Source organism: Peromyscus eremicus, chromosome 6 (genome assembly GCF_949786415.1).
Source record: "Peromyscus eremicus chromosome 6, PerEre_H2_v1, whole genome shotgun sequence".
Taxonomy (NCBI): Eukaryota; Metazoa; Chordata; class Mammalia; order Rodentia; family Cricetidae; genus Peromyscus; species Peromyscus eremicus.
In genome coordinates, this window is record NC_081421.1 from 111,586,696 (window position 1) to 111,600,270 (window position 13,575).

General features: G+C 35.7%; 1 pseudogene; it reads right to left on the reverse strand.

Moving 5' to 3' along the window:
- Window positions 1-2,623: 2,623 nt before the first annotated feature.
- Window positions 2,624-8,689, reverse strand: LOC131913879 (large ribosomal subunit protein eL32-like; annotated as a pseudogene).
- Between the last annotated feature and the right edge of the window lie 4,886 nt (window positions 8,690-13,575).

The following is a 13,575-nucleotide window of genomic DNA, read 5'->3' on the forward strand; positions in this document are numbered from 1 at the left end:
AGCTCATTAAACTCAGCACTGATGGCTTTTCCAGTTTCAAAAGCCACCACAATCACCACAAAACTAAAAGTGTGAGGTCTGTCACAACACTACTCATGGCAACAATTTTTGTCCTGGCTTGCCTTTTGTTCCTACAATAAACACCAAGACCAAAAGCAGCTCTGAGAGGAAGGGGTTCATTTTACTTTACGTTTCCAGGGATTTGATTCATCACTGAAGAACGCCAGCGCAGAAACCTAAGACAGAAATCCAGAGGTAGAACCTGAAGAAAATATCTTAGAGGAAAATTGATTACTGGCATGTTTCCTCTGGGTCACACAACTACTTTTGTTAATCAGTTCAGGCTCACCTGTCTAAAAAAAACACAGCCCACAGTCAGCTGGACCCTCTTCTCAACTGGCAATTAATATAATGCCACACAGACATGTCCACTGGCCAATCTGAGGGAGACAGTTCTTCAGTTGACATTTACTCTTCCCAGTTGATTGTGGTTTGTGTCAGTTCATCAAAATAACTTATCAGTATAGGAAAGTTTTAAAACACAGAAAGGCTATACCTGTCCCATTGCTAGTGTTTCCACCCTATGCCCCATTCACTCAAGGCTGACAATCGAATTCAGTTAAAATTAGCAGTTAGGAGTTCCATTATCAGGAAATGGTTGTAGGTATATTGTGAAGTCTGTTCTCCAATCTAGTGTTCAAAGCAATGACAGGATCTCACCTATCATTCTTTCACTTTTGGTCTCGAAATAAAACATTTCATTGGCTGAATATCTCTGTCTATAGTGAATGTGACCATGGCAGACACAAAATTGGGGAATTCTGATGAAGCAAGATTAATATTAGTAACTTTATTAATATCAATAATTTTGTTCCACAGAGAGCCAGATGTGGGTCTGATCATCTACTTGAATAAGTACACTACTCATGGCCATGGTTCCTCTTGGTTTCTCTCAGTCTATCTAAATTTTCCTCATTACATAGGTTTATTTAAAAATCAAGAATCATTCCCAATGTTTCCATTTTAAGACTGTAAGGTATGGTGTTTATAAATATTAATTATTGCTGTTTTTATTAGTAAAGCTTAGAATTTTAATACAATGAATTCAGGAATGTTGGCTTGACTTTTTTTTTTTTTTTTTTTTTTTTTTTTTTTTTTTTTTTTCGAGACAGGGTTTCTCTGTGTAGCTTTGCACCTCTCCTGGATCTCACTTGGTAGCCCAGGCTGGTGGCTTGACTTTTTGTTACAACACAATAAAATTTGTTAGGTGACTTCCTTCAGTATTGGCAATGTGAAAGAATAAGTTACTTAAGAAATGTATTTTGGTGAGCTAGTTATAAATGTTAATTTACATGAAAAACTGGTTCATGAATTTGGCTCCATGGATAGTAGCTGTAAATTTTATCAGGTTAACTAATTCTGGAGACAAAATTTTAAAATGCTATAACAAAAGGGGAAACATAGACCTTAATATATTTTATTTCCAATTATTAAATCAGATAAACTAAATATTTAAAGCTGTGCTTGACATACACAAATTTTAAGTACTCTTCCGTTCAATAACAATAATGATACTATTAAATATGATGAGATTTCTCATCAGGTACCACTGATTAGTTAGTTGAGGTTAAAATTTATAAATTTAGTAGCAAGTCTCCCAGTCCCTTAATTTTATAACCCTGTAGAACTGGACCCTGAGAAATTTAAATGAGTTTTGCATTGTTCTTCCTCTAGGTATCTCTCAGAAAAAAACCAGAAACTCATGTACAGAATCTTAGTCACAATATCATGACATTCATAAAACATAACTCAGTTTAATCAAAATGGATATATGACTCACAGACCGTGTGATCATTTAGAAAACTGAGCTTTTAAAACATCAACAGGTACAAAATTAACAGTACTGTATGAGGGGATGTGATTCTAAGATATCTAGTTTGAGAGTCCGAACCTATAATTTCGTTAAAGTGTGATATTATTTACTATACTGAACTTAATTGCCTGGAGCTCAACAAGGTGCACTTGATTGAGTAATAAGACGTAAGCCTAAAGATCATCTTCAGAAGTGAGTGGAATCATAAATCTCATTTGGTGGATAAAAGTGAACAGAGTTTAACAACCAGTTTCACTAAAATAATAAATTATTGTGGAAAATGTTTTCTCCACTGCACAGAAGAAAGAAAATAATATATGACAATCAGAGTGAAGGTATAAGTATGAGATTTTATGGTAAATAGAGTAAACATGATGTGAAATTAAGATAAAGACAAAAGAACTGATTTTTTAAGGAGAGATGAGACATCATAACATTTGAAGTGATTAAACACTTCTAATTTTATGGTTATGGAAGATAACCAGGCATATTTGGTAGAACAGCCTTAGAGGTGACATGAAAGAAAACATGTTTTCTTAAATCACTCTATGAATAAAACATTAGCTTAGTACCCAAACCAGACAAAATAAAATATCTGATAGACAAGTTTCTCAAATCTTCAACCACCATCTGCAAATTAAAACATGAATTAAAAGAACAAAACTCATAACTAAGTAGAATATCTGCCAGATTTTTTTTTAAGTTTTTGTGCTTTTGTTGAAGCACAAATAAAACATGCATGTGATCCATCTACTCACATCTTATACTGCACAGTCTGGTGCTGGGGTTGGTGACTCTGAGGGCCAGAAGTGCTTCTCTTTCTATGGTAGCTTTGAGGTTCTTGGAGAAAGCATCTTCAGCACAGAAAGATTTATTTCACATCAACAGCATTTCCAGCTTCTTGACATATGGACCAGGAATTTCCAGAAGCCACTGGGCAGTGTGTCCTTGGTTTTCTTGTTGCTCCATAACCCATGCTGGTTGTCAGGTCTGGGTCTTAGAATTTCTCCACACCCTGTTGATGATACCTCTGGGTTCTAACAGTGACTTAATTTTGATGTATTGGTGTGACTGGTGCCACACAAACTTCTTGATGCTTTTTTGACCATCTTGGGCTTCACCAGAGGCTTTAGGGCAGGCCCAATGCCATGAAAAAGATAGAAGGCAGGGTCGAGAATGAAGGGATTTGGCTATCATTATTTCAAAACTCCCCCCCCCCACACACACACACTCACTCCACTGGAACATGCAACAGCATGAATCTAGTCACCAAATTTATCTCCTTCATGTAAGTTAATTCAAAGCAGATCATATACTTTGATTTTAGACAAAAATGCTCTAGAAACTGCAAAGACAAACTAAAGGAAAACTTAGGCAAATTTAAGCATTGTAAATATCTTTTAGATTGAGTACAGAAGGTGTAATTCATGAGGGAAAAAGTTAATATGCTGGACAAAACTTACAAATTTTCTTGCTTATAAAAGACAATAACAAGATTAAAAGGGAAGTTGAAAATATTTTCAAGACACAATTGATAATGGACTGTTAACCAACGCAAATAAATAAATAAAACAGAACCTGCAGATAAATGCACCAAAACCAGGCCTGGTGGTTTATGCCTATAATCATAACACTCAGAAAGCTAAGGCAAGCAGGTGATTGTGGCTCTAGAGGCCATTCTAATATACACTGGTATATAGAAGAATTCATACAAAAACCATACACAACAAACACGGGAATGTCAAAAGTGCCAAAGTTTTAAGCAGGCATTTTCTAAAAAAAAATATATGTTGCTGGTAGATGAATACATGTAAAGATGTTCCATATGATATGTCATTGTAGAAATGCAGACTCAGTGACACTGAAATACCACCACATGCTTTCCAGAGTGGCCCAAGTCCAAAACACTGGCACTGCATGGAAGTAAGGATGGGAGCAACTGGAACCTTCAGACATCTCAGATGGTAATGACAGGATGGTATAGCTAATTTAGAAAACTGTTTGGCAATTTCTTACAAAACTAGACATACTTTTACCACGGCATCAAATAATCACACTCTTCAGGATGTGTTAAAATTATTTGAAACAACAGATGCTTATAGTAAATTTATCCATATTTATCCAAACTTTGAAGTTATTAAGGTGTTCTTTATTAGATGAATGGATAAATCAACACTATATACAATAATAGTTACCAAACCATGAAAAAGAGAGTAACCCAAATGAGACAGTAACTGAAAACTGATGCTGTGTGACTCTGACCTTCTGACCTTCTAGAAACGGAAAACCATGGAAAGGTTTGTATCACTGTTTCCAAGGAAGGGTGAGAATTAATGGATGGTACATGTTGGGGGACCCTGAAACTACATTTATACTATGATGTTAGAGTAATGTCACAGATTCTCAAAATGAAATCTGTAAGTATTTAGCCAAGTGGCCTGTAATGCAAAATACAAACTGAGTTGTAAATATGTATCTATAGAATTAGTTAATTATGACCAAAGTGCCAGGCCTGAGTCCTTCTCTGTTGATCAGAGAAGAGATCATATCTTAGACAAGAATTATCTATGTAACTTTTACCTTTTCTGTGTATCAGCTTAGAAGGAACGATTTACTTTAAGAACATAATTTGAAATATCTAAATCGGTAATATGTTTTAGCCATGAAGATTAAACCAAGACTTCTAAGTGAACACCCTACAGTTGAGAACTGTTTTCATTGCTATAGACAGGATAATTTGGAGAAGTATTTATTTCATTTGAATAAGTTTTAATTACATTTAGTGTGTGTGTGTGTGTGTGTGTGTGTGTGTGTGTGTGTGTGTGCAGGGAACACACATACCATGGTGTGTTGAGATCAGAGGGTACATAGGGCAATTAGTTCTCTCCTTCCATCATGTGAGTATAAATGATGATACTTGGGTCATCAGGCTTGACAAAAAGTACATTTTCTTCACCAAATGTCCCTCATAGGCATTTATTCAATGAAAATTTCTCTGGATACTCACTGAGTCCAGACACTGAGAACAAAAGCCATGTATACTATATTTGCCTTCACATTTGTGGTTATTAAACTCCTTCTATTCACCTTAAACAGGCATAAAATGCCAGGCTCTTTGAGTTTCTCCAATCTGTTTTTTAGAATAAAAAAGGTCTGTCCCATTTTTGAAGGTACTAAAAACTACCTTAAATTTTGTCATGAGACAGGTTGTTTCCCATTTTCAGAAACTGCTGTTTGCCATGTAACTGAAAAAGTAATAAACCTCTCTTGGTCTCGAATTTTGCATCTTCAGTTGTGTTAGCAGCCTTTCACACACATCTTGGCTAAGGTGTCAATCTTATATTGAACTCTGGGTTAGTTATTGTGCTTTTCTCATCCCGTTACCTTCACACTCGGCTCCAATTTACAAATCTCACCAGCGCAGGCAATTTCGCTATCTTTTCACAAGATGACAGTATATTCTTGGTTCGATGATGAAGTGCGAAAATTTGCCACTAAAATAATAAATGTGATATATGATATTGGAGACTTTATCTTTAAAACCACTAACATAGATTTTGAGTGTCTGAATGATTTTTGAAGGAAATGAACAGTTTTGTGCCACTCCCCAAATTTTGAGCTACATTTTATTAAAGAAAATCAAAGAAGAGAACAGGAGTGGATTTATCTCTAATTATTTTTATTAAGTACAACACACACATATGGACTTGTGTGCTACACACACCATTTGCATTTTTTAGCACATAGGAATAATGACAAAACTTGGAAAAGATAAACATAGTGGATCATCTAATGAATGTAAAATGGACTTACAAATTACATATATATAATAGAATGGGTATTCATACATTACAAAAATATTACAATTAGGTAGTGATTGGATAAATTCTCTAAGTTTTTTTATTACAGAATACAAATATAGAACATGTTCTAAAAGACTATAGAGAACTTATATGACCTGTGTTATGCAAGCTCTGAAATTATTAAAAACAAATACATAAGAAGTTTCATGTACAATTTTTTTTTCAAAATTCTATGGAAACAGTAAGAGATTTGAGGTGATGGTCCAAAGACTACAAAAATCTTAGTTTGGCGAAGTAAGTTCCATCAATATATCAGTGTTTTCACTGTACTTAGAAGTTAGCAGTTTTATTAAAACACTCTTGGTTAGAAAATGCCACAATGGTTTCTAATATTATCTATGGTAACTTAAAAATAAAATATTTACTAGAAAGTGGAAGTTGCTGAATGAATAGACTTCAGCATCTTCACAATGCTTAGTCTATGAGTCAGTTTGTCTGCCTATAAGTTCAGATTAAGCCTGGAACAAAGACTACATGGTTCAGAACATGTTTTACATGATAAAGATATGAAATTATTGCTAAGTCATAATATTTGTTAGTTTGAAGTTTTCTTTCTTTTCTTTTCTTTTTGAGACAAAGTAGAGGGAAGTAATAAGGTTGCAGTGAAGGTACCGTCCCATGAAAATATTTCTGGTGAATTTCCTGAAAATAAAAGGAATCTCAACATATGAGCCTCTAAAGCATTGATTTTACTTTTCAATATTTTCCACCTAAGCCTGCGTCCATGTTCTTTCACTCAAGGGAAGCCTCATCAACTGGTTTATAAGATGTAGATTCCAGGCCTGTGCACTGACCCTCGGGATAGCTTTATTGTAGGAGAAACACGGTGATGGCAGCTCTGTGCCAAGGGGACCTTCTGGCTCCACAGGTACACACACAGGTTAGTTGTTTACATAGACCAACATTTTCTATAGGGGCTTTACACATTGTGCTTAGACTTTTAGTCTGTTGAACTCTTTAATAACTCAAAATAACTAGGATAAGGTGTCGCTGGAGAGTAGGGAAAAAACAGATAAAAACAAGATAACAGAGGAGAAGAAGGGAAGAGACACCAAGGGATGGGAACTAAATGGGCAGAAACAAGAGGCAGAGATGGCGGGAAGGAAGAAGTATGATAAGGGAGAGGGTAGGTCTGGCAATTCTTTGTCCTCATTGGCTCTGAAATAGGTTTTAGATTTTATTTTGAAATAAGAATTATGGGTTTTGAAAGTCCACCCAGCTTTGCATTCTCCAGAACCACATAGGGCTTAAATATTTGCTATATTTCAGAGTACTTGGATTTCTAATAACTTTTATTACATATTAATACAAATACTTAGCTTATGAACATGACCTGTCTCTAACGAGAATAGAATCTGAATGAACCAAACCATTACCATGACAACTGTCCCTCATAAAAGGTATCTACAATTTGAAAAGGGGAAGTTTCTTTTTTTTTTTTTCTCTTCAACTGGTTCTTTATTGATGGAAAAGACTGAGATTATACCTATGTACAGTGGGCATGGCCAGGCACTGTGCAAGTGCTAAAGAGTGGGACATTCCAGAGAGATGAAAGCCTGGGAAGCCTGAGCTACCCAGAGATAGCTTGTGTAAATACACCTACTTTTTTTAAGTATATCAGCTATTTCTCCTAAATGTGCAAATCAAGTCTCTATATTTAGAAATGACAGCTCTTTCTTTGAAGGCTCTAAGTAAATCAGAAATTTCAAACATGCATCTCAGTTTTCTTCCCACCCATGTACAAATAGGACCCAAAGACGGCTTCAGCGACCATTCCTCATAGTTTTGTGGATACGAACATAGTATAGTAAATAAATCTTAGAAACTAAGTTTCAGTTCAATTCTTATAGAAAACAACCACCACCACAACAAAATTAATTTGATTTATAGAGAAATAGGTTTCTGGTTGTTCATGTTTTGTTTATGTGTCTGTGTGAAATAGCAAAACATTATTTGTTTTATAAAGTTGCCACAAAGTAAAAGGACAGAAGCTCAATCTACAATAATCCTTTGTTCAGCCTCTAATATAATACTTTGACTTTCTTTTCTAAAAGAATTTTAATGGTCTTGTTTTTGTTATCATGCTAAAAATGAAGACTGCACACTTAACTACCACATCTTTGTTTCGCTATTTTAAAAATTCTTCTCATATATTGCTAAACAACATTCTATCTTTAAATTGCAGCTGTCTTTGCCCCAACTGGAAATGTCTAATAAGCAAAAGAGAGATCTAGCAATATGGAGTTCCCCATGTGATGTCTCTTTGTTCATAAAGTGAAAGAGCAGAAACTGAATCTGTCTCACTCTCCATGTTCCTAGATAAGTTGTCATCAGATTAGAGACAAAGTGAAAATACTTAGTTCATTTAATGAAATTAGACCTAATAGGAGCTTTGTTTAATCATCTGAGAGCAGAGAGTGGGACAGAGATTGGTGCTGGGAACATGATGGATCTCAGGAAAGCACTTTAATTCGGTGTTAACCTGCTGGCTCTACTTTTCTTCCCGTGTGTATTAATGGCAGAGGGGAAATTTTATGTATCATTTAGATGGCTCCTTTATAACTCAAGTCTTTTTTACACAGAGTATAAAATGTATGCTTAGATTTTCCAGGAACACTTGAGGGAAATGCCTTGTAAATGGGTATATAAATTTGCTTAATTAATCAAACAAAAAGGAAAAGCTTTTAGAGAGCAAAATCATGATGGGAACTTAAAAAAAGGAAATTAAAAAGATAAAGCTTATTACTGCCTTCTAATTTCAATTTATGCTGTAAATAAGATAGGTCTAAAAGCCAAGGCTGTGAAAATATGCCTCTACAGCAGGTTCTCCGGTATAATTGGCTGGAGCCCAAGAATTGCCATTGGGCTCTGAGTCAATATTGTTCCTTGAATGCCCTTGGACTATTGGATTTATTACTGGTTTAGATACATCTGAGGCATTCTCTAGGTCCATAGCTGGTTTGTGATCTCTATCTAAACACAAGGGTTGAATTCTGATGCACAAAGGTTTTCATGCTTGTATTGGAAAACATGCAATTTTATAAATGAAAGCAACTGACAGAAATCATAGTAATTTGGGGAGGGGGTTGTAAATGTCATTCACAAACATATGCTTTAGTGTTCTTAAGTGCTCAGTCTATGGCAAGTGCCATGATAACATACGGTTTGGAACATCTATAATGAAGCTTTGCCTTCATGTCTTCAATGTGTGGTGCTGTGACTACAGCAACCTGGACAGTCATGGACCTATCAACGAATGCGGAAAGGCTGGTGCTCGGGACTGAAGGGTAGATTCTAGATCTGTATTTTCAGAGTCTGTTTGCAGAACACTGTACTTGCCAATGCAGCTGTGCCAAGATAACAAGGATTCTATTCTGTTCCCCTGGGGGTGTACAGTTTTATTTGTACTTGGCATGATATAGTGATCATAATGTTACAGCAGAAAACCTGCTGTCTTTTTATTGAATATGTTCACAGAAATATCTCTCTTTTCTTCTAATAGCCCATGTTAATTTCATGTAATTCAGAAGTAGCAAATGAGAAGCTATTGCAGCCATGAAAGTAAGGAGTTCTGTATGAATGCGGAGAAAGCATGAACTCAAATATTTCCTGACTTGTAAACCTGCAGGTAAAATGTACCCATTACTCTTTTATAAATTGTCCCTACTTAAGGAACTGCCCAAGCTGTTGGTTCAGGAAACTTTGTAAGATTAAAATTACCATACAAACAAACATCTAACATATTAGAAGGAATGGTGTGGGTTACATCAAGTTCTCTTTAGTGTAAATTAATTAAAAGTTCTAAAACTTCCAAAAATAATAATAAAAGCTGAAAGTCCATTAACAATAAAACAGGGTTTAATCATTGTCAATTTATTTTTAAATTATAATTTATGAGCTACTTTTGATTAGAAATTCGTCTTTTATTCTACAATGATGTGTTCCAGTCATTAACTGTATGTCATTGCAATTGTAATTCAAGTATTTGCTATAGCAATTATAGAAATAAAAATATCAGAGATAACCTGAATAACTGATGTTTATTGAAGATTGTTATTATTCTACAACTTGAGAACTTTCTAGGTATTTTCTATGTGACAAATAGTCAACACACTACAACAGTCTTAATGAACCACACACGTATACCCATTTTACATTTGCAGAAACTGAGACACAAAAATGTGTAGTAACTTGGCTGGAATTAAACAGTAAACTTATGATGCACCTAACATACAACCACAATAGTAAACATACAGGACTAAAATCTTAACTAACAATGTATTCATATGAACTTATACAAATGCCATGACAGAGGAGTAGTGCTGTAACCTGCCAATGTCAATGCTCAAATGCCAATCAACACTTAGAAAGGCAGCTGAGTAGCATGGAGTGAATTATCGGTGTAGAGTCTAACGATACTACCCATCAAGTGTCAGTCCAGCTCTGTCATAATCAGTAATGCTGCTGAGTGAGATTGATAGGCTTCTTGGAAGCATCCAGTCTCTTGAATTGGTGTATGATGAAACTGGAGCCTGTGTTTTCTCATAGTCTCGTAGCCAGATATTCTGTCAGCTTCTAAACTCTAGCATCTAGAGGGAACTTTCCACACTGCTCTAGAGCATGGCTCCATTAACTGATTAATCCTTGTCTTTACAATGGGTGAAAAGCACTGTGTTTTTAAATACTCATGCAATAGTACTAGAGGTATGGTCCACTATATTCAGTAATTCCTTTCACATCCAAAAGGAAGAGATTGTACAGGACGGAAAGTTAATTAGGGTCAACATAATTTTCTTCCTGTAAGATCTCACTTTCCACAATTTTTTTTAAATCCAAATTTCTATGGAGATGGCTAAATTATAAATAAAAAAATTCATAGAATGATTTCAATTATATTTCATGATAAGTTAATGCAATCAAGGCAGAAAATAAAATTTAAAATTTGAACTAAAGCCCCTGGTATCTTTCTTTTACTGAATGTGGTTAGAACATTTATATGTTCTTTTTGTTGGCAATGTTCACTTCTAGAAATGATCCACTCACTTTCACATAATGGTGACATTCCGGCCATTACTTCAGTTTATATACCATATACCAAGCCACTTTGTTTACTTAGTACTAAGTTTCAAAGGGTATATATCCTGTTCTCTGTTGGCACCAAAGCCACCCATCAATTCATAGACATTTCAGGGAACTGCCATGAGGTTGACATGACAAATCCTAAGGAAACAGGCTTGCTCTTCACAATAAGGGAGTTAGAATACTGTTTGTGGGGTGGGGTTTGGGGAACAGAATGAGATGCAATTTATGTCAAGTTATTGACTGGTTCATCTGATTGCTAGAGCCACATGCAAAATAGCTGGAGGTGAGACAGGTACACTGCTCTTTTAAAGCAGATGGTAGAACTCACAAGAGATTTGAGCAAAGAGGAAAAAGAACCTTAACATACAAACAGACTACTATAAAATGAGCTGTTTTATGTAGCTGGAGTTTTCCTGCCTGACCCACAGTCAGGACAAATCTCTGTCACCTGCCAGTCCCACAGCCTCTCAGACCCGACCAAGTAAACACAGAGACTTATATTGGCTACAAACTGTATGGCCGTGGCAGGCTTCTTGCTAACTGTTCTTATAGCTTAAATTAATCCATTTCTATAAATCTATCCCTTGCCACATGGCTCGTGGCTTACCAGGATCTTCACATGCTGGTTGTCATGGTGGTGGCTGGCAGTGTCTCTCTGACTCAGCCTTCCACTTCCCAGCTTTATTCTCCTCCTTGTCCCGCCTACACTTCCTGCCTAGCCAACGGCCAATCAGTGTTTTTATTGATTAAAAAGCAACACATTTGCCATACATCCCACAGCACTTCCCCCCCCTTTTTTTTTTTCAAAAAAGGAAGGTTTTAACCTTAACAAAGTAAAATTACATATAATTTGGGAATTTGGGGCGTAGCTTCTCTTACTACTTCCTGCTGGAAGGGGGCGCTGTATCTTATGGGGAAACAAAGAAAATTTTAGAATTATGGAATAGTCCATTAGGCTGTATCATCTGAGCCAGATGCCTTCAAACCATTCTGGATGTTGGATCATCTGGGCCATGGTGTCATCGGAGACCTTCAGGGGGTCTTGGCTGGTCAAACCTGATGTATCTTAATCTGGAACAATTCCATAGCCTTTGGCTTTCTGTGGGAACAAAAGCAGAGACTCCTTTCCAAAGTAACACGTCCTTACATCCAAATTTTGAAGTCAAGGTATGTTTAAAATATACATTTTGGTTTAACTCAGCTTCCTTTGCAATCAAATACCTCTCTGCAGTTAAGAATCCCAAAGACAACACAATCCAGATTCTCTGTGTAATATTCATCTTTACATGGCTTATTTTCTATATTAATTTTACTGTCTCTTTAAAGACTTTATTTTTTAAAACTATGTATTTGTTTCTATAACTCTATATATCACCTTTTTTGTCTCTTTCAAGCCTACGTATCTTTTACACACATTGTAAACTATTACATCTGAATCTGTCTTATTGTGAATCTCTTGCCTTAAACTGCAGCAGCTGTGGCTGCTGGCTCCGCCCACCTCAGCTTCCCAACATGGCTATGTTTACCACCAGCTCTGGGAGCTATCGTGGGTCTATTCTTTTATCCAAGCAGCATGTAGTCCAGAAACCTCTTTTTTTGTTTTGTACTGTCAAAGTCTAAATCCACCATGCAGCTTAATGTGCCACTTGCAGAGGCCTCATTCCCGCCAGTAGCTCCAACTGGCAGCTGCCGCTCATTTGAGAGAGACAATTAGGAAGCTGGTTTTAGCTCCGTTTTAGAATCTTTTTTCTCAGTTTTTAGGTGGAAACTCTTGCCACCACGTTGACTCAGCCTTCCACTTCCCAGCTTTATTCTCCTCCTTGTCCCGCCTACACTTCCTGCCTAGCCAACGGCCAATCAGTGTTTTATTGATTAATAAGCAACACATTTGCCATACATCCCACAGCAGTTTTACACAATAATAGGAATAAAACCACCACATGCAGAGTCATGTTACGTTTATCTATAAAACGTTTATCCTTTCATTTTTTAATGTTAACTTGTTAACTCTTATTTTTAATATCAAGTTTTGAAAGTGAACTTTTTGTATTCTAGAAATACTTGGATTGTTGCTTGAATTTATATCCAGTAGCTAAGGATATCCATTGCCTGGTAAAATCAAATGTATTTAAATATATTTATTAAGTGAAATTGCTGCCTCTATGTTGATGCTATATTGTGTTTCATAGAAAAACATGACATTTGAAACCAAAGTTGGAATCTTTGTCCTATTTTGTCTTTATTAATGGAAGATACCAACTTTGTTCAGCATTTATCTTCGATAAATATTGTGATATGATGAGGTCAATGATCAATACTGGCAACATCCATTCTCACTGCATCAATGTAAATTCTTAGGAAATACCTTCCTTTTTCTTTAAACAAAGGACATTTACTTTAAAGAAATCTTGGCCCCTATAAATAAGAATATTGTTACTAGTTAATTGGAAAACATTTATCAGAATTGGGATATTCATTTAAAAATCTTTGATTTCTGTTGGAATTATGTGTGCCAGAATCATCAAGTTTTAACCCTTTGGGCTGCAGATCTGGAAAGGAGTGAAGTAATCTAATCTTGATAATCAAACACTCAAACACGGTTTCATAGTTATTTGCTTTGTCAATAGGATCCAAATAGTTGATGTTTATTAGTGTGTAGCAGCTTCATTTTCAGTTAAAATTACCATAAATTTAGCAGGGAAAAAACTGTTGACCATGTAGCAAACAGTCCACTGAGCAACATGCCTAAGTTTATTG